The 11,017-nt window shown below is 31.0% G+C and overlaps 1 pseudogene; it reads right to left on the reverse strand.

Moving 5' to 3' along the window:
* Positions 1-7,653: 7,653 nt before the first annotated feature.
* Positions 7,654-9,311, reverse strand: LOC149221469 (alpha carbonic anhydrase 4-like; annotated as a pseudogene).
* Between the last annotated feature and the right edge of the window lie 1,706 nt (positions 9,312-11,017).

An 11,017-nucleotide genomic window follows, 5' to 3' on the forward strand; every position in this document is an offset into this window, starting at 1 on the left:
TAGATTTATTAAAGAAGATGAAGGTTTTTAAACTTATTAGTGATTGGAAAACAATAGTGGACTGGCTCAATGGAAATGTGGATATTAGAATCCTTCAATTGGAATCTTGGAAAAGGAAGATTCAACAATTACAAAATAGTTTGATAATCTTTAAATCCTTCACTATTACATGGAGAATAATATTATAATAGACCTAATCTGAAAGGAATATTTACTTTTGGATGTTGGAATTTTTACTTATTCATAATTCTACAATGATGTTTTATTGTCAATATTTTCCTTTAATCTCTTTAATCATTGTTTTCTAATGGAAAGTTAGTCTTTCTTCTTTATGTATGAATGAAGCATATTTTGGATGCTACAAGTTAGTCTTTATTAATGATGTATGAATGAATCATATATTGGATACTAAGATAACATGTTTTTTAATAAATCAAGTGAGTTGTTATGCATCAAAGATATTGTACTTTTTGAATTATATTCTAGAAATATCATAAGTATGTTTTCTCTTTTGAATAAAAAAAAAATAGTATAAAGCACCATGCAATAAGCCAACCATTGGCTCATTGGCTTTCATATTTTACATTAGATGAAAATAAAGTGATATGCAATAGACAAGATGAAAAAGCAGTAAGTCATTCATTTCCTTACTACATGATACTTAATATTTTCCATAACTAGATGGGAGATCAAAATACCTTGTCTATTGTGGTGGGAGATCCCACGTACTAGTAATATTCATTTCTAATGAGTTTCATGTACATTCGATTCACCAAACCCGTGTTTACAGATAATTCCCCATCTGCAAAGGCCAATAACTATTTGTTATATCCAAACATAATTAGAAAAATATAACCACTTCGTAATTATCTTGTGTGTAATAAAAGTGAGATTATACATATAACAAAGAAAAAATATATTCACAAATGTGCCTTCTCCATCTAATCTACTCTACAATCCATTGGAACCAACTGTTGGAGTACACTATAGATGGAGTTTCATACAATCTCAATACCCTATTTTCAATCTTTGATACACTAAATTATAGTGTGATATTTGGGAATTTCTCAATAATTTTGAATTAAAATAGGCATCCATTTGAAATCCATCTAGTGCATAGAGTGAAAGACAATGATGATATTACCATGATTGCAATACTTTATAAGAATGGAACACATGAACCTTTGGAGTATTGAAATTATGTCGATTAAATATTATATGAATATATCAAAATCAGACAATCAAGAGAGGGGTCAAATTTTTTACCCCTCCCAACCATAAAATTTTGGGATATTCCCAAAATTTACAATCGACACAACGATTCACTATCTCAATACTTCTGATTCCTTTCATCCACTTCATCTGATGCAACCAACTATAGGTGTAAGTGTGAAATGAATCTCTAGCGTTTTTATATGGATGAAGATCTAAAAGAAGGTTGCATTGTTGACCATGATATCCCCTATTCATGAGGGTTACATCTGCAATTTTATAGTTTATGTCAAGCGTCATAACCTCTAGAGAATATATGGTATTTTTCTTCACCATGTCGATTGGAGACTGATCAGTACCATTCCCACAACCCCAAAATTCCTCCTTGAGATCCCCCGGTGCTCAGGCTCCTTTGATCCCTCTTTGTACTTGAAATCACTATCGTCATTTGTTCGTTCACACTAATAAAATTGGGTTTCAAATTAATCTTTAAAAAAATCGATATGATGATTTCAAAGAACACAATTATAAAGGATACCTAATGAATTAATAATTCTCGAGTTTAAACCATGAAGATGAAGAGGATAATGGAAAACACAATGAATATCAATATTACAAAATGTGTCATAGAGAGGAAGTGAGACAAACAATTTTGTGGGATAGTAGAAGGTTTGGGTGAAGACATGTGATATAGAAAATGAAATAACATAGACACAAACACTTAAATCTACATAGTAACAAGTTAGCTTCCTCAATCGCCTTGTCCACTATTTATTTGTAGGAAAATACACTAACATGTAATCAGATACATTAGGAAGAAAACAAAATTAATTTTCTTGCAATGTTCCTTACTGATTCAGTTATATTATTTTGTAATGATTCATGAAATACACATTGTTTAGTTGAAGGAAATACAAAGTTGGTAGAGATTTCAAGTCTTGAGGATATCTAACTCTTTGTGGTCTTTCCCCAAGTGCTTTTCTTTGGCACATGATCCTTGAACGTGAATTGATAAATAAATTGTGAATTGAGATGAACATGATTAGGTACAAACTATATGAACTTGTGGTTGACCACTTGTTTCTTGTTGATACAATAAGGGTTTACAACAAGGATGTATTTGGTAGATAAAAAAAATTTGACTATATATTTCATGTGATTGGGAGAAATAACTCCACATATTTTACAAAAGAATCGATGCAATATTATTTCACTAACCTTTTTTCTGAAATAGTGAAATGTACCATTTGTGCTGGATTAATGGATGTGGAACAAAAAAAATTGGAAGGAGGTCATGACATAGATAATGAGTATAGGATGTTTATAGGTTTCATTCAAAGAGTCTGATTTGTTCATAACTAATTTCAGGAAGCGTGTGATGGGAATAAATGAAGGCTTAATGAAAAATTTTAGAAGCAATGTTGTATGGAAATAGGGGAGGAAAAAATGAATGGAAAAAATCCAAGGCAATTGGTATATTAAGATCTATGGACAACTTGTTTCAATTTGGATTGAAAAGTGGTGATACATTGGATTTGATATATGACATGTTTAACATGTGAAAAGATATTGGTATAAAGAATCACAAGTTTAAAGGGTCTAAATCCTTACATGTAACACTATATGACGAGTAATGAAGTCAAGAATATTTTGAAAGATATGACTATTACTCCTTAGAGAACAACACCAAGAGTAATTGATGAAATACGTATGAAATAAATATTATCACATGAAAGGTTGGGTGAAGCATATATATATATATATATATATATATATATATAAGATTCTTTATTTTATTTATTTAGTGACAAAGTTTAATTTTTCTTGAGAAAAATACATAATTTTATTTAATATATAAAATTGTATTCTACACATACATCACAAGCATGTATTCAAATATGAGGATGCATGAGAATCTATCCAAAAGGAGACATCATATAGCCATACAAAAATTAATACAACATATGTCCTCCAAAATAACAATAGCAAGACTGAGTGCAAACATCATCACAATATATATACATGAAATCAAGATATGAGATAAGTATGTATGCATGGATATATAATGAAAATTCCAACAAAATGTTACTAAAGCATGTGAATCAAAAGAAAACTACCATATCTCATCAACTCTATCAAAGAAAGGTTTATGATAAAATTCATAGAATTTATCATTTTGTTGTTCATTGATCAACGGGGTCCAAAAATCCAGTAGTAAGCCTTTCTTATAAAGACCATCCCCTTGATAGTTGAGTTCCATGTGAACATGAAGCACTGACAAATGAGTAATGATTTCTTTTAGTCTTTATACTTCTTCCAACAAAGGTAACAATCTCATATTGTGACATCTATAAGACCCTTTGACCCATTTTATAACCAGCATAGAGCCTTCAAGGACCTGTAAATTATCCACTCATTTCACTATTGCAAACATTAGAAACAATTTGAAAGATAATATCTCTGCATAGTTTTTTGGAACCTACTCCCAAGCCCATTTCTAGAGAGAATACATGAGTCACTTAAAGATGTAGAACAACTCCTCCACCACATCTAAGATGGTCTCTTTGTGAAGCCCACTCAAAGAATTTCCAAGGATAAGATTTATCAATGACCATTGAATTGAGTATTCTATTATTATTATTATTATCTCGTTTGTTCTTTGGCAGAAGGTTATATACAAATAAAATCTATGTTGCAGAAACCTCAATAGGAATGAGGAGATATTCAAAGATAGATCTATTTATTGCAAGCCAAACTCCCAAACTATTAAGACAGGAAATACTCGATATGGTTTGTTCTCCCTGAATGGAATCCTCAGGCCTCAGTTATCTCTTCACCCAAACAAATACCTGCAAATCTGATCTTTGTCATAGTATATTGTCAAACACTTTTAAAATAACGATAGAATAAGAATAAATTACCAAAAAAATCATCATCATCTCTACATAGGGAACATCTATTTAGACCTTGAAAATATCTCTTTGTTAAATTTTTCTAAGATGGTATTTTGTTAGCTAGTGCACACCAAATAAAAAGTCTTGATTTTACCCGACCTTTGATCTTCAATAAAATATTCCACCAATCCTCATGAATATCATGCAATATATCAAATATAAGGAAAGTATATCTATATTTTGGTGTATAAACCCCTTAGTGATCATGGGACCAAACAAAACCATCCTCCTAAATTAATCTCATATGTGATGAACATAAACTATCAATATATTTGATCCAGAAATGATGAACATGTTTGGGAGTGCCTAATTGATCTTCTCAAACCCAACCCTGTGTCTATAAATTAATTTATGATGGATCTACAAATTGACTCAAAAAAGTGAGGCCATTTCCAATTAGGTATTCAATGAAATGTTTCAAAAGTCTATGATCAATATGACTTCCTATCCAAGGATCTATGCAACATTTAACAGTGATACATCACCCACTTTCCAGGATGGTCGCAATTCAATCAATGAGAATGAGTAGAGATAAACTTTGAAAGTGATAAAAATATTTGTTTTCAATTTATTGGGTAAACTTATCTAATATTCAAACTTCATAAGGTGTATTTATTTCATATACACCACTTACTTCCAAAGAGAGTGAGTTTTTAATAATGTATGGCCAACTTTAGCTGCTAAGGCTTCTGGAAACAAATGTAATTTCTTTAAACCTCAACCTCCAAAAGATTTAGGAGTAGTCATTCTTTCCTAGATTACACATGGAAGAACATAGAAATCTAATTAAACTAACCATAAAAATTTCCTACAATTTTTTCTATCTTGTTTAATATACCCTTTGGAAACCAGGAAAGCGACATCCAATAAATTGGTATTTACTTAAGGATTGATTTAATAAGAAAGTATTTTCCACCTCTAGAAAGCCATCTTAAGTTCAATGTTTGCCTTTTTTCAATTTTTTCTATTAACAAAACCTAATCTGCAACTTTATATGAGTTAGGCTTTAACTTCAATCCCAAATATTTAAGTCCTAGATCAATCTATAATACAACAAAGGGAGAAGTAGGTTGAAAAAATGTCATATCTTCAACATTCATTCCGCAAAGAGATAAAGTAGAATTTTATGTGTTATTCATCATACGTGTAGTAGCTTCAAAGAGAGAAAGTGCATCTTTGATGGTTGTAGCATCTCTTCCTATACCATCACAAAAGATGAGAATGTTGTCTACAAATAATAAATTTGAAATGAAAATCCTAGCAGTTTAAGTGAACCCCTCCTTTTAGCTTCCCTAAGAATTCTGATTCACCCTTCAGTTACCGATAAAAAGAGTAAGGCGATAATGGAAATCCTTGCCAAATATCTGTTTGAGCTTGAAATAAATGTGAGTTTATCCATTTATAAGAATAATGAAAGAAATGGAGGTTATGCAACTCATGATCCAATTTACAGTAGGAACATTAAACCCCAAATATATAAGTAGGATAGGAATATAGATCCAAGAAGTTGGTTTTGGGAAGGATATTTTAGTGAATCACATGTGATGAAAATATCAAAGGAACTTGAGCCATCATTACAAAGATTGCTTGAAAATGAACAAGTTGGGGAAGTTTTGGACATCAAAGGTCCAATGGAAGAGAAAAATGAACCAATGGAGGCAAGGAATACCATGGAAGGAAATGATGATGAGGCGCTTGAGAATAATGAATTGGCATATATGATGTTGTTGATTAATTAGAAGTTGTTCTTCAAAGACAAGACCAATTTTACAAATTGTTAATAAGTTCTAATGTTTTGACTTATTTTGAGTTAACAATAAATACTCATTTATTGTTGTTTAATGATTTGTATTTTATTATGTTATTTTTACTCTAATTTTTATGTCATTGGTTACTGTATGGAAATAACTTTAAATATTATCATCTTTTAACATAAAATCTATAAAAATTCAAAAAAAAAAATATTTTATTTTATTTTATTTTATTTTTATTTTTTGATTCAAATATCCCCATAAAACTATTTTATTTGGAATTTTATTTGAAATATAAAGTGTTATATACTTATGTTAAATTTTGAAAATCATTTTTTAGTGAAAATTATTTATTGTGTATTGAAGTAAAGATAAATAAGCATTAAAATTATATTTTACACTCTATATTTAAAAAGTATGGTACTTTTACACTCTATCAAAAGATATATGATATATGATCTTACTTGAAAACTAAGAAAACCAAATAATATTTTTAGTTTCTAATTAAATGTCAATTTTAACCATTTTTGTTTTGAATTTGGGTGTTTGATTTTTTTATTTTTTTAAATAAGGGAAACTCATTTTCTCAATTAATTTCTTCAAACTCAATAATGTACAATAATGTTGTTAGCCTCTTTTTTCGTTTGAAAAACGTGTAAAATTATATATATATATATATATATATATATATATATATATATATATAGATATATATGTGTGTGTGTGTGTGTGTGTGAATAAGATGGAAAATTTCTTTTACTTGAATATATAAAAAATATCCTTAAAATATAACAACACCCTATAAAAATAAAAATATTTTCACTTAAAAATATACTCCCATTTACTTGTCTCTAAAAAAAACTTCACATACAATATTTTTCCATCCATTTCCTAACTCCATATATATACCTACTATGCAAACACAATAACTTTTTATCTAGCTACTAAACCTTATTTACTAAAAGTCAATCACATTTATTTAATATCAACTATAATCTACCATAACTTACTAATAATCTTTAAAAAGCGCCATATAAAAATAAAAATCATTTCACTTAAAAATATACTCCCATTCATCTCTAAAAACATCACATATAATATTTTTCCATTCATTCCCAAACGCCATCTATATACCTATTGTGCAAACATAATAACTTTTTATCTAACTACTAAAACTCAATCACATTTATTTAATATAAACTATAATCTACCATAATTTACTAATCTTAAAAATATATATATAAAAATAAAAATCATTTCACTGAAAAATAGACTGCCATTCATTTATCAATCAAAATAAAAACTTCACATACAATATTTTTCCATCCATTTCTTCACTCCTATATACCTACCATGCAAACATAATAACTTTTCATCTCACTACTAAACCTGATTTACTAAAACTGAGTCACATTTATTTAATATCAATCTAGCACAACTTACTAATAATCTTAGAAAATATTTGATGTAAAATATAAACCCTACCAGGTTTAACAAATTCAAGTTCAAGTTGAACTCCGTTGAGCTTCTTCACTATACATGCTAACTTTTCTTATTTACTAAAACCGAGTCACATTTATTAAATATCAACTCTAATCTCTCACAACTTACCAATAATTTTAGAAAATGTTCGATGTTAAAGATAAACCCTACACGATTTTATATTCTATCACAACTTACTAATAATCTTAGAAAATGTTTGATGTAAAACATAAACCCTACAGGGTTTAACGAATTCAAGTTGAACTCCATTTGGCTTCTTCGCTATACATGCTAACTTTTCTTTCATTTAGGAGTTGCAGTGGTCTTGCATTTTCAACATAACCCTGCAAAATACAATGAATAGAACATTAATAAATCTTATATTTCAATTAACTCTTAAAAAAAAAAAAACATGCATGTTTTAGTTAAAGACTATAGAATATTTATTCAAAATAATATATCAAAAAAATATAATAATATAGTAAATATATCAATAAAGATTATAATATATTTATTCAAAATTATTTGATTGGTATCCATAATGCATTCTTGAAAAATAGATAGCGCAACTCAAATGATAAATGCAAAGTATAACATTATTCAGTTAACCGAATTCCTCCGTAAATTAATAACAAGCAAAGACCTTATCCAACACTTACATCATGGACAGCTGCTTGCAGAGCGCTCAGTTGGTCATCTAAGACGGTCTTTATCTGCAGAGTGAAAACGCATCAGGTCACATGGTCCATACCCATAGAGGCGGTAGATTTGTGTTTAAGCGATAACGAGAGGGACGATGAGAATACCTCATCAATCACGGTCCAAATGACTCCTTCCGTGCATGCAGGAGTAGTGAGAGATCCCATGTACCGGTAATATTTACTGCTATCGAATTTTATGTCGAATGGATCCACCGGGCCGAGGAGTTCCACCGTTTCATTCGGATTATCGGCCAGAGCGTGGATTGCATCCGTTAACTGTTCGTTGTACCCCAACATAGTGAGCACAATATATATAATCGCTTCATAATTAATCTGCACATATATAGACTTAATGGTAACAAAGAAAAATGAGATTTCACAGATATACCTTGTCTAGGAATGGGTCACGCGCGCCACTCTTGTAAAGTATTCCAATCACGGCAATCTCGCCGTCGTCCGCTTTGTGCACCAGATGGATTTCCAACGGATACCTACTTTTTCAATGCAAAACCCTTGAGCAACGCCTAATAGCGAAACATAATTTAGCACAGCAAAGATTGAAAAAAGGGTTTTGAGATTGTACTGCACTCCATCAAGAGTGTGCTCCGCCGGGTGGTGCCAATGGCATTGATACAGTGTAAAGCTTTTGGTATACCAATCGCATTGATTCACTGTACTGCATCTTTCTACTTCTATCTCCAGACTTCCGGCGTCTTCCGTCCAGTTCACCTGATGTAGCACAACTATAGGTGTAAAGAGCAAATCGAACATGAAATCTTTGTAGATGGCAAAAGCTTCAAAGAAAGGTTGCATTTCTCACCATGATGTCGTGGCCCCTGTTGACGAGGGTCGCTGACTCGCATCTGCAATTTTATAATTTCTGCCGAGAGGGCCCAGCTCCGGAGAATGTGCGGCGTTGCTCTTCACATCGACGGGAGACTGCTCCGTTCCGTTCCCGCAAGCCCACCAGCCATCGTGCTCGCCCCAATGCGCAGGCCCATTCGGACCGTCTCCGTAGTCGAACTCAGTCTCGTCGTCTGTTCGTTCACGCCAACAAAATCCAGTTTCAGATGAACCTCTGCAAGTTTCTATACGAAGATTTAAAAGAATAAAAGGGAGCAAGACGAATTACCAACTTCCTGAGTTCGAACGCCGGCGATGTAGAGGACGAGGGCAAATGCAATGAATACCGATATTACACATCGCGCCATCGCTGTGAGGAAGACGAAACAAAGAGTGCGAAGGATAGTAGAAGGCTAAATATAGAAAACGAACTAACTTACAGACATTGACGTCTACCTCACTCAAGATGGCTTACTCAATCGCCTCGCCCGCTATTTATCTCTTTGTTTGGTAGGAAAAGGTGCTCGCGTGCAATAGGAAAACATTAAAAATAATAGAATTTCCTGCAACGTTTGTCAGTGACTAGGTTAATAGAATTTCCTGCAACGTTTGTCAGTGACTAGTTTATCTTATTGTTTAACGATTCACGAAACACACGTTTATTTAGTTGAAGGAAATAGAAAATTGGTGGAGCACTCAATCGTTGAGGACGTCGGACTCTTACTAGTCTCTCACGGAGTACTTCACTTTGTTTAACATGATTCTAGTAGGTCCTGGTAATGCAGCCCAGTCATGAATTTTGTTGTTTAATGTTGTTCCACTTATTTATTTTAAGTACAACGAATAACATTTTACCATGCTATTCTAAACGCTGTATTCACAACTTCACTATGCAATACAAAACATGGCATTCTTAAAGATAATCAATATTTGGTATTCATGAAGGTAATCAATATTTAATTTTGAGAGGTTAAATGATAAATATTTTTTAAATTCAAATTTTGGTGTAGTGTAATTTTGTTTTTTTATTAATAAAATTAGAAACAATTTTTTAGATAAAGAATATATATATATATATATATATATATATATATATATCACATTAAAATATATGACACATAAATAATATTATAAATTAAAATATTAATGATTCCATAACTATTTACAAATAACTATCTACAAATAAATTTAATATTTATAATATGATAATATTTTTAATCATATGGGCCAATACCTAGAAGAGAAAAATAGAGAGAGATGGAGAGAGGGAGAGGAGGGAAGAAAATCATAATACCATGGGCTAATACCATGGTTTACCAATACCATGGACCATCTAGGCTTTTAATTATTCTATTAGAATACCAAGAGCCAATACCAAGGCTTATCAATACCACATGCCCAAAAACCAAAACTTATTTCAAAATCAAAATATTTTACAAGTAATTTATTTTAATTTTATTTTATAACATTTCTTAATTAAATCTAAAAGCAAAAAATTTATAATTACTTTTGAGGTATATCTAAACTAGCCATCCTCATGACTACTAAAAATATTTCCATAGAGATTAAATCGTTGTTTTAATAAATTAAAAATGAGAATGTTTTTATATATGCATATGTTAAATTTATATAATATAAATAATTTTTTAAAGAACGATGATAGATGCATCTTATCCAAAGCTCCAAATGAAGAGAGAACACAAAGTAATTAAAAATGATCGAGGAAAGATAGTGCATGGTTCTTTTAAGTTTTTTATTATTATATTTTCTTTGACATGTTTGATCGAAAATATAGGTTTAACATATTACAACCAATTATGTTTTTTTTTTTTTTTTTTAATTTAAATACTTTCTTAATAGAGAGTGAGATGGAGGGGGAATAGAGGTGTGAGAGACAGGGAGAGAGAGGAAAGAAGAGAGGGAGGAAGGGGGAGAGAGGAAGAGAGAGGGAGGGAGAGAGAAAGAGATGGATTTGGAGGGGGAAAGAGAGATAGGGAAGAAAAAAGAAATTCAGAAATAGAGGTGGAGATAGAGAGAGGGAGTGACAAGGGAGGGATGAGGATGGAATGAGAGA

The sequence above is a fragment of the Pinus tabuliformis genome, chromosome Q, assembly GCF_031772625.1.
Source record: "Pinus tabuliformis cultivar Carrire ecotype Pingquan chromosome Q, CPIR1, whole genome shotgun sequence".
In the NCBI taxonomy this organism is placed as follows: Eukaryota; Viridiplantae; Streptophyta; class Pinopsida; order Pinales; family Pinaceae; genus Pinus; species Pinus tabuliformis.